Here is a 12,961-nt window from a genome sequence, read left to right as displayed (position 1 = left end):
GCAGTCAGACCTGCAAATAGTCACACCCCGCACAGCAGACACGGCTACAACAGGTATGGCCACTGCGTGAGTTAAAGAAAGTTTTTTGGTTTTAGAATGTTTTGGATTTTGACGCTGCCCATCAAGGCATGTGGGCCTTAAGGCATTACATTAGGTCTCTCAAAGAGAAAAGGCAGCAGGTTGGACCTAAACCTTATGCAGAAAAGAAAACTGCCAAGTCCTTGTTGGCAATCACCCAGAAGAAGGTGAATTATAGAAGTTGGTCAAGCTTAGGGCAGACCTAGAGCAGCATTTCCCACCAGTCAGCCGACTAATAGTCCATTTTGTGCATAAAACCTTGTGCAGAGTCATGGGAGGTAGAAGACAGTCAAGACACACAGTTCGACCTCTCAAGAGCTTAGAGGTTCGAGGGGACAAGAAGGTAAACATAAATCACGGCATACTGAAGACTGAAGGCAGCTTATCCACACTCACACTTCACAAATGTTGAGACCATTACTGGAGGGGAGGATGAGGGTGGTGATGAGGATTAAGGAGGGCACTCCTATGAGCACTGGGAGTCCTACATGAGTGATGAATCACTAAATTCTATACCTGTAACTATTATACACTGCGTTCACTAACTGAAATTTAAATAAAATCTGGAGGAAAAAAAATGTTGAAAGCAAAGTTCGGCGAGGTCTCAGGTCTTGCATAAGTTAGCAACAGGCAGTTAACTGCACAGAATCAGAATCTGGGTTTGCTAACCACCCTTCACAGCTCTTTGCAGAAAAGCCCATAATCATTGTCAATATAGTAATGAAATTCCAGGAGAAGTAAAAGATCCCAGCTGAAGTGCTTTTGGTTACATACAACTTTGCAGCAAAGATGGGTCTGACTTAAAGGACTTTGATTTGGGGAGGCAGAAAAGCAGAGGAGGACTCTCTGGGTAGGGCAGGGCATGTGCCTGGCAGGGGTGGCAGGCAAGGGGCTGAGGCTCCTGCAAAGGGCACCGAAGGAGCTGCCAGAAAGGCAATGTGTGGAGAGCTTGAAAGCCAGAGTGAAGAACCTATACTTAGGTCCCTGAGGTAGCATTTGCCAACCGTTTGCTTTCTACCTCATGACTTATGGCTGCCCACCGCCCTTGTAGGCAGAGACAGCGTGCAGTGGGCTAAAGGAGCACACTCAGGGCTCAGATCCTTCCCATCTGAATCCAGGTTCTGATGCCAATGGCGTGACCTTGGACAAGCTGCTTGAACTCTCTTTGCTCTCTTTGTAGAATGGAAAAAAACAAAAGCATTTCCCCCATGGGGGTTAAGTGGAAGAGCATGTTTCTGGGACTGCAGACAGTGCCTGGCATCGTGAGCATTCAATTAACTGTTAGCCATTGTTAACCTTTTTATTTAAGTTAAATTTTTAAATAGGTACTGCAGCCTTATCCTGAGTGATCGTATCTGTGACGTCATGAACTTCTTGTAAGAGTTATTGTTTTGATACACAGATAGCTAGAGGTTAAATCAAAAGTCCTAATTAGGGCACTGAGGATAACAGGTCTGACACTCCCAGACCCACGAGAGGGGCTTCAACAGGACAGCTCGGGAAACTTGATGTCTGACCCTGCAACTGGGAGGACAATGGACTGGCGTCTGACCACCACCTGAGGCACCCTAGGTCCCCAGGTGAGAGACACATGCTGGCCATTGGCTGTCAGAGGAGCTAAGGTGGACGGCTGAGCTGGTGGGGAGTTGGGGGGGTCGTCCTCCCGTATTCCCAGGTTCACTGCACCAAAGGATGCATGACCGTGTCCTCTGGCTAATGGGGCCATGTGCAAGAGAAGGCTGGGTTGAGACCCAAGCAGGTCTCGTCCAAGAGGGCCACCCAGACAGATTGCAGGACCTTAGCTGGAAGAGACTGGAGGTAAATCACTGGGTTTTAGGGGCTGATGAAAGAACAATGATCTAGAATAGAGGATAATTTGCTCTTTTCAAGACAATCGGAAGTGAATATCCCAGCAGCTGGCGGGGAGGTGTCTCTGAAGAAGCCATGAACACGGCCACAAGAAAGATTCAGCATCAAATACCTGCTAGGCCCAGGAAGCCGGAAGCCGGAAGCCACCAGACGCTGGTGTTGACCGAGAGAGCCGTTTCCTGTCCCTCCCAGCCCAGTCACAAAGGACTAGACAGATTAAGTATTGAATTGAGGCTATATTTTGTGACTCAAAGTGACCATAGGACCTTCTACTGCCTAAGAATGACCCAAACCGTTATAGGGCCTGACTGAGTTTTCATCCCAGGGCAGGGAAAGAGCGAATCCCACTGAATAAGCATAAAGGGACAGTGGAAGACAAAATGAAGTCACTTTCTGAGTACAACCCAATGAGTCTTGTTTCTTTATACTCATTAACTCATTAGAAAGCTAGCTATTTAAATGAAATGTTTTATCCCTGTACCAACAAAGAGCATCTCTCACATTCACAGTGGTACGGTAACCACCCCTGGGAATAATGGAATTAAGGGCAGTAAGGAACTAAGAGAAAAAGGAAGGCAGGTGTGGACAGAAAAGATTGGTTTGGTGGGTTCAGTGGGAATTCACTAGCTCCTCAACCCTGAATATGATGAAATGAAAATCGACCATGTACCAATGGACAGCAGAATCCAAGGGTCCTTGGACAAATGGCTTTGTTCAAAGGGAAATTGAGAAGACCCAAATCTAGGAACAGAAGAGCTGTGACTCCATGAGCTCCTAGGCTGAGCTTCCAGGGGAAGTGAGGGAAGCCAGAGAGACATGTTGTTACTAACACCGAGTCACCCAGAAAGCATCAGTCGAAGCACCCAGGTCCTGGAGCCTCGTGGTGGGGTAGGGGGAGGGTATCCTGGGTTGAACCACGCCGTAGAGTCTGCCGAATCCAAGTGCAGAATGTGAAACATACACCAATACACAACTCCCCTGCTGCCTTCAGTTGGGGACAGTCTGAGATGGGGGGGGTGTGAAGTTGAGGTTTCAAGACAAGAGACAGGCATGCCCCTCACCATTTATGAGCTGGTGAATGCAGGGTAAACATGCGGCCTCCCAGCTGCCCCACTTCAGCAGTCGAAGGAGGAATGACCTAACCCAGGTCCCCTTCACAAGAAGGGACTTGCTCCTTCTCTGATTTTGTCCCTTAATTTGGCTTCTTTCTCCTTCAACCCCACCTCTGTTCTCCCAGCTCTAACTTCCTCCAATTCTAGACCTCAGCTGAATTATTCCCTGAGAAAGGACCAAATTGTCCAGACTCTGTTGGATCAGCCAGCACTATTGCTGGAGAATATTCCAGAATATTCCAGAATCTCTTTTTCAGCATTCTCATTTTACATATAAGGAAATGAAAGGCCAAAACACCCATGTCATGTGGCCAGAGTCCCTGAGCCAAGAGAACCCAAATCCCCCTGCCCTCCAGAATGAGGCTCCATTACACACCATCACACTAACTCTGAGTGGGGTCCGCTTACCTCCCCAGGCCACCACCTTCACCTCCATTCCTCTTCCACAAACACCTCAAAGTGGTAGAAGAGCCTTAACATTAACTTGCCTGGAACAAATAAGGACGAAAATGATGAGAATCACCTCAGTGAACCAGCCGGTCATTTTGAAGGGAGTACTCGGTGGCCACAAAGACTTTCTCAGAAGAACAGGACAGTCTGATGCTTTCTACCTTTCCAGAGTGTATCTGGGACCCCAGAGTCAGAATCAGGTCTCCACAGCTGGACTCTTAATGGTGAGCAGGGGAAGGCCCAGAAACTGGGTTAGAGGATGAGGTCTGGAGTTAAGGATCGGCAAAGATAAGCCATTATGACTCGTGGCAGTAGGGTGACAGAAAGAAAAATGCTGCCCTGAGTCTGCTCAGCGAGAGACAAATTTTGGCATAAAAATGAAATGGGGTTTATGAGACATATTCCTATGCCAAGCAGAGAGTCTGGTTCCCCTTATAGTAACTCCCAGGCCATCTGGTCTCCTTCCTCAGTGCAGGGTACCAACCTCTCTCTCCTTCCCGAACATTCACTGGGATGTTGTTTTTCAAATAAGAATCTGTACTTCCATCTCCTTTTAACTAGCTCCACACCTTTTAACAGTCCACATCAGCTCTTCTATCTTACTAACACTATCACCACGTTTAACTTCTCCTCAACACTTATTTCATCCCCTGATCCAAGGTTATAGAACATAAAAGAATCAGACAGATCCCAGTTCAAATCCCAGTTTGGACACTTGCTAGTCATGTGCCATGTGCCTTCATTTTATCTTTCAGGGCCTCAGTTTTTCTAGCTACGAGATGGGGATAATTAATAGTAGCTACCTCAACATTGCTGTGAGAGAAAGAGAACATATGTCAAGTGATTAGTCCAATGCCTGGCATACAGTAAGTCTTTAATAAATGGTGGCTGTCACTACTATCATTGTTATGATCACTGAAACCAGCCGAAGCTCCATTTGTGAAATTAAGGCTCCGAGGGCTGAAATCGGTTGCCCAAGGTCACACAGGTCAGTAAGGGAGGGATCCAAGATTTCCTGATTCTGGAAGTCTTTGCCAACTGTCGGCTCCTGCACAAACGGCGTCATTGCCCAATGACTTAAAAATCTGAATATCTGGTCACATCCAGGTACCACACCTGATGATTTAACCAGCAATCACCACGTGCTAGAAACTGCAGGTTCTATGGAAGCTTTAAGTCTCCTAAGGTCCGTGTAAGAAAGTCATCCCCTTGTTTATAGCAGGCAAAAACACAGTTACAAAACAAAAATCTGGAGCTTTTAAAATCTTAAAAAAAAAAACAAAAACTGGAGCTTCTCCTTGTGTTACCCAGTGCTGACCATACTTCTCGTCCTTATTTGTTTTAGAAGGAGCTAAAAGTAAGACCAGTACCCTGGCTGCCTTGCTCCCGGCTTTCAAAAGGCTTTTGGGATTGGGAATGAGAGGGAGGGGGAACCTACAAATTGGAATGGGATGTGGCCAAGGATGGCTATAAAAAAGAAGGTAGGGTTTGGCAGTAGGCTAAAAATAGGTCCCCGCCACCACTCCAAAGCACATCGATTATTGTCCCTAAGGTGGGCTTCTTGCTGCCCCCGGGGCCCGGCCCTCCACCGCCCATGCAGGCACTGAAGCCATGGAGCCCAGGAAGCACATTTTATCTCGGAGCATGAATCACCCTTCACAAGTCCAGAAAAGAATCCTCTCTTTGTGGCTCTTCAGTCTCCTTCTTGGCTGGCATCCCTACATCCTCAGGGCTAGTATCAAGGCCTTAATGAAAACTCCGGGTGAGTGACACTTCTGATGGAAACGGACCATTCCAGAAACTCATGTGATGGGGTGCGTCTTAAGTACTGAAAGGAAACAGTGAATGAATGAACCGGCTAGAAAGTATTCATCACTCAAGCTCAACTGCGGAAGCAGTCAGAAATGGCTAATCCAGTGTGTTCTGAAGGCGGGGCTTCCGAAGCAGAAAGGAATGGCCAAAAAATGCTCTTAGATTATGCACTCCCCCCCACCACATCTATTAGATCTCCCTACATGAGGTTAGGATTTGACAGTGCAAGTCTTTCTTTTTTAACTGTTATGCTTCTAAAGGATGGAGCAGCAGGAAGGAGCAACCTGAGACCCAAGTCTTATTCGTGTAGACTGTTGGCCCTAACTTCTACAGTACCAGTCACACTGGGGCCAAGAGCCCTGAAAGGATATCAAGCTCTCTGCTGGGGAGCCAGCACAGTAGAGGATAATGGGCAGCTGGACATTCAGAAACAGAAATTGGCTATGACTTTGGTTACTCTTCACATTGCCAACAGGACTGTGACCAACCCCAAAGATAGAAGCACCAACATCAGAGGAGGGTAGAAAGTTACCTTTCAGAACCTTCCTTTGAAGGAGCAGGGGATCAATACCACTCTGTGACCTCCACCCCACTAAATTTATATATAGGGGGATTGATGTTAAAATGAACACTGAGGACAGCCTTGGGTGGAGGAGAGTGGGGGCCCACACCTGCCGGATGGATGTGAGCCCAGACGAGGGAGCAGGCCCTCCTTTTTATCTGGGCATGAGACCTGACTGATTCAGCTACAGCTCTAAGGATGTGAATTGCAGGGGGGCAAACCACTTCCTTTTCCTAAAATCACAGCAGCCTGGACTATCCCACAGTGCAGAGTCTGAGACACAGGGGCATAGGACACCAAACACACGGGTTCCTAGACTCCATTGGTGCATCCGCGCCTTCTTAGGGACTTTTCTAGTACTTGTCTCAAACACGGTGAAGTCACAGGAAAGGAATACTTGCCCCCCACAGACATTTACGCATGCCACTGCCACTGGCCTAACTCTCAGTGTGGCTCAGTTTCCCTGGAGGGAACCCACAGCCAAAGTGCTGTCTCCTAGCCCTTCCCCAGAAATCCGTTTACACCTCACTTTCCAAATTCAAAGCCTCTGACTTCCGAGGGGGATTGGTAGATCAAGCAGAAGACCTGGCCAGAAGGGCCGTATTTCTTCCCGACATCTTCTGACATTCCCTCCTTAGCCAGGGTATTGCCACAAAGGAAGCTGAGAGTTCGCCAAGTCAGAAATTACCCACACCTTAAAAGCAATGTTCCTGCAATAAAAGAAGAAAAGAAAAAAAGAGAATAAAAAAAAACAAAACCCAAACCACCTTGTCTATAAATTGGGGGTGAGGGGAGGAGGTAGAAGGGAAAGTAAAGGGATAAAAAGTTGAAAATGGCCAGGCTGTGCCAGGAGGAGGGGAGTTAGGTTTCCCTTCCCTCAAGGACAGCCAGATCTGATACGGCCTCTGATAAGACCAAATGGCTTCGCTTTACCGCCCAGGTCTCAACTTGTAACATCAGAGTCCCCGACATCAACAGAGACCCTTCTCAGAGCTTGGAAAGTGACTGTTGCTGGTGTCCAGGCTGGACTCTTGTCTATGGGGGAAAATCTTCCTCGGAAGGAGCCCTAGGATGTTGGGAGTACAGAGGCAGACAGAAAAACCCTTGCAGCCTGTGTGCCGCAGCAAGTGTCTTCCAATTAAAAACCACACTTCGAAAACTAGCGCTGAGCCTTCCCTCTCACAAAAGCTGTAATTTAGCCCTTTCCTGCAAAATGACACCTTTCCCTTTAGAAACAATATATAAATCTGATACAAGTGAAATAAACACAGTGTAAGTTTCCCTAACTCCTTTAACATTTTTCAAGGACCCAAGGCTCTTAAATCACTTTACAAAGGTAAAACTTTATGCCTTGTTGCTTTAAGAGAGGGAGTCGGGGGAGTATGGTTTTCCCATCTTACTGTACATCTGAGGAACAGCCCTGCTCTCACCACCAGGGGTGGGGAGGTCAGGCCTCCATATCCTTACTCTCAGTTCTGAGTAAACAGCTTGTGATTAACCCAGTGGGGGGCTAAGCAGAAAATCAACCCCACCTATTTAGAAAGGAAAGGTCCCTACGAGGGGGCTGGGGGTGATCTCTGGCCCAGCACCTGCCCCTGACTTCAGTCACAAGTTCCAGAGCCACACATGTAGGTCTTAGGGGACTTCATTTTCTCCTGCCACCCCTTATTGGTCCTGGAATCTCCCTTAATCCAGTGCCTTTGAGTGGCCAAAGTCAACATTACATCAGCTTGTCACCTGGCCTCCAAGGACCTGTTGTCTCCCAGCTACCCCTCTCTGTCACCAAATACAAAGCCTTGGAGTGGAAGGCCAAACCTCATCCCAGCCCACCCCACCATGTCTCCAGAGCAACATGGCCTACCCCTGGCCCAACCACTCGTATCATTAGCCCATTCACAGCACCAGGCAAGAGAGGCACCCAGCAGTCCAGCTCCCTGCCATCCTAAGTGGCTTCTGTCTCCCCAAGGCGAGCAGATGTAGTTCTGCTCTGCAACCAGGGGAAAATCCAACTCTCAAGGGGCTGTCCTTTGTAAGAGGAAGAAAGGCAATGGGCAGTCCCGCCACAGAATGGAAGCCGGTGGTCACATGCGAGTGGGCTTCGGGCGGGAGACACCAGCCACCTGAATCCCAGCCCATTTGTTCTCTAGACAGAAAGACAGTACACCAGCCCCATGGCAAGCCATTCATCCCTAATCTTTCCTCTTCTTCCTGGTTAGAGCCAAAAGAGACAACCAGGTGGTCCGAAGTGTAAAGGCCAGAGTCACAGCTCCTTTGTTATTCCGTGCTGAAAGCACAGGAGAATTGGTGAGCAGAGCCCCCAAGGTTACGCTGGCACAGCTCCCTGGGGTTGCGATCCCTTTCTCCAGGGAGGGTTCGAAGTGGCATGAGAACAACCCAGCACCCTAAGCTCAGTACCTGAGGCAACCAAACATACCCCGGAGAAAACCCTGGAGAAAGTCCCAGGAAGGAAGAAAAGGGGGTCAGCTTCTGACTGGCGCTGAAAGAGGGAAAAGAAGACACCTGGGAAAGAGGCCAATGTCTCCCTGTCCTTGCCATGAACAGGGCTCTAACGGTCCCCGTCTCAACCCTGCCTCTCCCACCGAGAACCTCGAAACAGAGAGGGCAAATGGAGAGCTGACGACCAGGCGGCTGAGCAGGGCCCCAAGGCACTGACTCGGAGAAGGGAGGACACCCAGGTGTTCAGTCCACCATCACCCAGTTTTCCCATGCACCCTGGGGAGAAGGCAGCAGGGTCATCTTGGCAGGGTTCCATCCCCTACAGGAAAGTGTTCAGCCTCAAACTCAGAAGGGTCGGTGTTCCTCACTCCCAGGCCCTGGTTCCCTAGCTCCCACTGGAACTGGCGCCCCCCCTCGGCGCTCCCAAGGCGGCCTCAGAGGTGCTCTCCGCCCGGAGGAAGTGGGGGATGTCAACCTTCTGGGCCGGAGATCCCCGCTGGCCCCTTCCCACCCCGCCGCACCTCCCCGACACCCCTTTGTTTCAAGCGGGGAAAGTTGCCAACGTGCACCCCTTCCCCAACACGCCCCCTTGTGCGCCCATCCCCCGCAGGGAAGCCAAGCCCGGGCGCACCTTCTAATCTGCGGCTCCGGCTCCAGCCCGGTCAGCCGCTTCGAAACCGAAAGCAAAGAGGAAGAGGGATCGGGCAGCACCCCCAGCCCGGCAGCCCGGTCTTCCCCATCACCGCACCATGCCCGGGCCCCCCGCACTCGGCGCTGCCCGCCCCGCGCGGCCACCTCCACGAGCGGCGAAAAGGCCTCTCCGCCGGCATCAGGGGCACCTACCGGTGCGGAGCCGAGGCAGCGGGCAAGGGCAGGGCCGCGCCGACCGCCCGCCGGGTGCAGGTGCGGCCAGGAGCGCCGTCTCCCCGGCTGGCTCCCGCTCCTCCTCCCGCGCCGGGACTCGGGGCGCTCTCCTGCGCCTCCTGCTCCCCGCCCCCACGCCCGGAGCTCCGGCTCCCCCCGCGTCGAGTTGCCTGCCGTGCCTCCCCCACGCCGCCGGCCCTCCCGCGCCGCGCCTAGTCCCGCATTGTGTGTCGGCGCCCGCCGCGGCGGTGCGGGGTCCGGGGGGCTGCAGCCGCCGCTGCCCGGGCCGAGCCGAGCCCCCCGCGGCGGCGGCGGCGGCGGCGGCACTCACCCATAGTACGGATGCTGTGCAAACTGCACATGCTCGCGTCTGACAGGCGCGCTGCCTCCAGCCCCGCTTAACTCCTTGCTCGCCCGCTCGCCCGCTTCGTCCGCTGCCCCGCCGACCCCGCCGCCTTCCGCCTCCGGGAGTCGGCCGTACCCGGGCGCCTGGGAGCGCGTCCTCGGCCCAGGCCGTGGCGCAGGTGGCTGCAGTGCAGAGCTGCTCCGCCCTCCCTGCCCTTGCCTCCCTGCCTGCCACGGAGGTGTCCGCAGGAGCCCCGGGGGAGAGGACCGGCCCGAGCCCCTCACCTCCCAGCTTGTAGGAGTTGTGGGGGACTTCGTGAACAATGCCGGCTGTAGCATCCTGCAGGTCTCGCCCACCTGAGGACCATGGACCACGTGGTATTGCAGACCCACTACGTGTCGGCATTGTGTTCCGGGCGGTCTATTCATTGAATCAGTCCTGCAAGGTCGTTTTTATTGTTCCCATTTTCAAGATGAATAAACTGAGGCCTATGGAAATTAAGGAATTGGCCTAAAGCAGGGTCTGAAGCTGGAAGGCCCACATTTGGTTTATACCGAAAAGATTAAACACAGGTTGTTCTTAGTTCAGTCTAGATCTCTTCTCTTAGCAGGTGGAAAAATAATGGATGTCATCTGAAAAACCTGGAGATTCAGTAATATGGATCTTGGGAAATGGGTGAGAGGGACCTGATGTCAGACAGGTGGGTCAGACAGGTCCTAGGATCCTGTAGAGTGACTGAGCAGGGAGTGGGAATGTAATCCAACTCCTGTCCCCAGCCCAAGCCTCAATTCTGGCACTGGGTATGGCAGCCAAGAGGAAAAGACTTTTTGGTTTGTTTAATTTATAGGTAATGACCCCTGGGGTTGTCTTTTTGTAAACAGTCCATTCTGAAGGGGCAGATGTCCTTTTCTAATTCACACACAGACACCTTAGGAGTGCCTAGGCCTCATATCTCTTAGCCCTCTAACCTGTTTTTCCCACATGCCACAATGACAAAGAGTTCTCACAAGTCCAGAGCAGTGCCAAATGTTTAAATTTCCTTCAAAGAAAAGAAATTTTCTTCAAAGAAAAGGAACATGAGGATCCAGCTGGTTTCCCCAAGTCTGGGGGAGACGCTGGACTGCTTTCCAACTACCTGAACCTAATCTGATCCTATGTCTTCTGATTGCTTGATGGGGCCGTGGGTCCTTCATCAACCTCCTGTCCCTAGCCAGGATATTCAAAGATCAACCAAGGTGTTTCCAACTAGGGATAGGCAATGTGGACAGAGATCTAAGGCCATCCCATCCACACCTAGTTCTTAGGCTGGCTGATCCATTCTTTCCAGAAAGAAAGCACTGGGGTTCCATGAGGGCAGAAGGAGTTAGGTTGGATTTCTCAAACCAGTGTAGGAGGTACACAGCCATGTGGTGCCAGTAGCACGAGCTCTTGGCTCCCCTGAGTTAGTTTCCTCTTTCATAAAAATGTTGTGATGTGGGAATGCAAGCTGGTGCAGCCACTCTGGAAAACAGTATGGAGGTTCCTCAAAAAGTTGAAAATAGAGCTGCCCCACGACCCAGTAATTGCACTACTGGGTATTTACCCCAAAGATACAAATGTAGCAGGATGCCTGGGTGGCTCAGTCATTAAGCATCTGCCTTCAGCTCAGGTCATGATCCCAGCATCCTGGGATCCAGCGCACATCGGGCTCCCTGTTCTGCAGGAAGCCTGCTTCTCCCTCTCCCACTCCACCTGCTGTGTTCCCTCTCTCACTGTGAATCTCTCAAATAAATAAATGGAATCTACAAATGTAGTGATCTGAAGGGACACCTGCACCCAATGTTTATAGCAGTAATGTCCACAATAGCCAAACTATGGAAAGAGCCCAGATGCCCATCGACAGATGAATGGATAAAGAAGATGTGGTATAGGGGTGCCTGGGTGGCTCAGTCCCCTGCCTTCGGCCCAGGTCATGATTCCAGCGTCCTGGGATCGAGTTTCTCATCAAGCTCCCTGCTCAGCGGGAAGCCTGCTTCTCCTTCTCCCACTCCCCCTGTTTGTGTTTCCTTTCTCACTATGTCTCTCCATCAAATAAATAAATAAAATCTGAAAAAAAAAAGATGTGAGATATATATATATATATATTATAGAATATTACACAGCCATCAAAAACATGAAATCTTGACATTTGCAACCGTGTAGATGGAACTAGAGGGTATTATGCTAAGCAAAATGAGTCAATCAGAGAAAGACAATTATCATATGATCTCTCTGGTATGAGGAATTTGAGAAACAAGACAGAGGATCATAGGGGAAGAGAGGAAAAAATGAAACAAGATGAAACCAGAGAGGGGAAAAAAACCATAAGGGATTCTTAATCTTAGGAAACAAACCAAGGGCTGCTGGAGGGGAAGGAGGAGAGGGGATGGGGTAAATGGGTGATGGACACTGGAGAGGGCACATGGTGTAATGGCCACTGGGTGTTATATGCAACTGATGAATCACTGACCTCGACCTCTGCAACTGATAATACATTATATGTTAATTTAAAAAATAAGTCCGTTGTGATCATCCAATGATATAATCCATGTACAGTCCCCAGTACACAGTGGGCCTTCGATAACAGGAGAATATTTTCTGCTGGAAGTAAGGCAGGGAGTAGGCAGAAGGGATCAGGGCTACAGTGAGGCTCATGGGCTGTCCCTGGGACACTATCAGAGAGACAGGAGACAGCCCCCTCCCAGAGTTGTCTTAGCAAAAAGGGGCTTCAGTTAGTCTGGCAGCAAAGCCCACCTACTGAAGAGGGACCTCCCTTGTGCCCTCTTGTCTCCAAGGCCCAGTTCTCCCACACTGCTTCTCAGTCTGTAGCTGGGAGCTGACTGGGCTCCGTCCCTGGCTCTGGGAGGCAGCATTGCACAGAAGAACACAGAATGGGCTATGGAGGCAGAAGATCTGAATTCCAGGGGACTTACCCTAATAGACAGCATGTGCAGTGCTTTGTGCCCATAATATTTTAGGGCCCACAAAAATGTTTAAATTTCCTTCAAAACCAGAGACAAAAAAATAAACTTTGAGATCATAGAAAATGTTTTCATATATAATATTAATATTTTCATCTTTAGTGTAGAAGCCAAGTCACCAGTTACAGAATCAAGAAGAAGGAAGGGTAAGGAACCAAGACACAAGGCTTGGCATCAGCCGGTCTCTACGGTATCCAGCTCTCCCGTGGACTTAACTGCACGATCTGGGTTTTCCTTGTTTCTAAATTAGGAATCATTGCTTCCTAACAAAAATTCATAAAGTGTCTTACAATTAACATATCTTTTTCTCTTTGGGTAAGACAGCTATTTTAACCCTCGTGTTATAAATGAAGAAATCAAGTCTTAGAGAGATTGCATGGTTTGTTCAAGGTTATACTGCTAGTAAAGACAG

At 50.1% G+C, this 12,961-nt stretch overlaps 1 protein-coding gene across 7 annotated transcripts in view; it reads right to left on the bottom strand.

Annotated features, from left to right (window-relative positions):
* Positions 1-9,631, bottom strand: part of TMEM229B (transmembrane protein 229B) — a 36,832-nt gene extending 27,201 nt beyond the window's left edge. Inside the window, exons 1-3 of one of the 7 annotated variants that reach the window (XR_004384760.1) lie at positions 9,184-9,529; positions 5,163-5,337; positions 3,468-3,547 (exon numbers count right to left, since the gene is read on the bottom strand). The gene's annotated coding sequence lies outside the window, so the exon portion shown is untranslated. The other 6 variants (XM_032875142.1, XM_032875141.1, XR_004384759.1 and 3 more) reach the window with 6 other exon arrangements.
* Between the last annotated feature and the right edge of the window lie 3,330 nt (positions 9,632-12,961).

Source organism: Lontra canadensis, unplaced genomic scaffold (assembly GCF_010015895.1).
Source record: "Lontra canadensis isolate GAN:19392208 unplaced genomic scaffold, GSC_riverotter_1.0 scaffold55, whole genome shotgun sequence".
In the NCBI taxonomy this organism is placed as follows: domain Eukaryota; kingdom Metazoa; phylum Chordata; class Mammalia; order Carnivora; family Mustelidae; genus Lontra; species Lontra canadensis.
The sequence above is the reverse complement of the archived record's forward strand: the minus strand, read 5'-3'. Positions and strand labels throughout refer to the sequence as shown.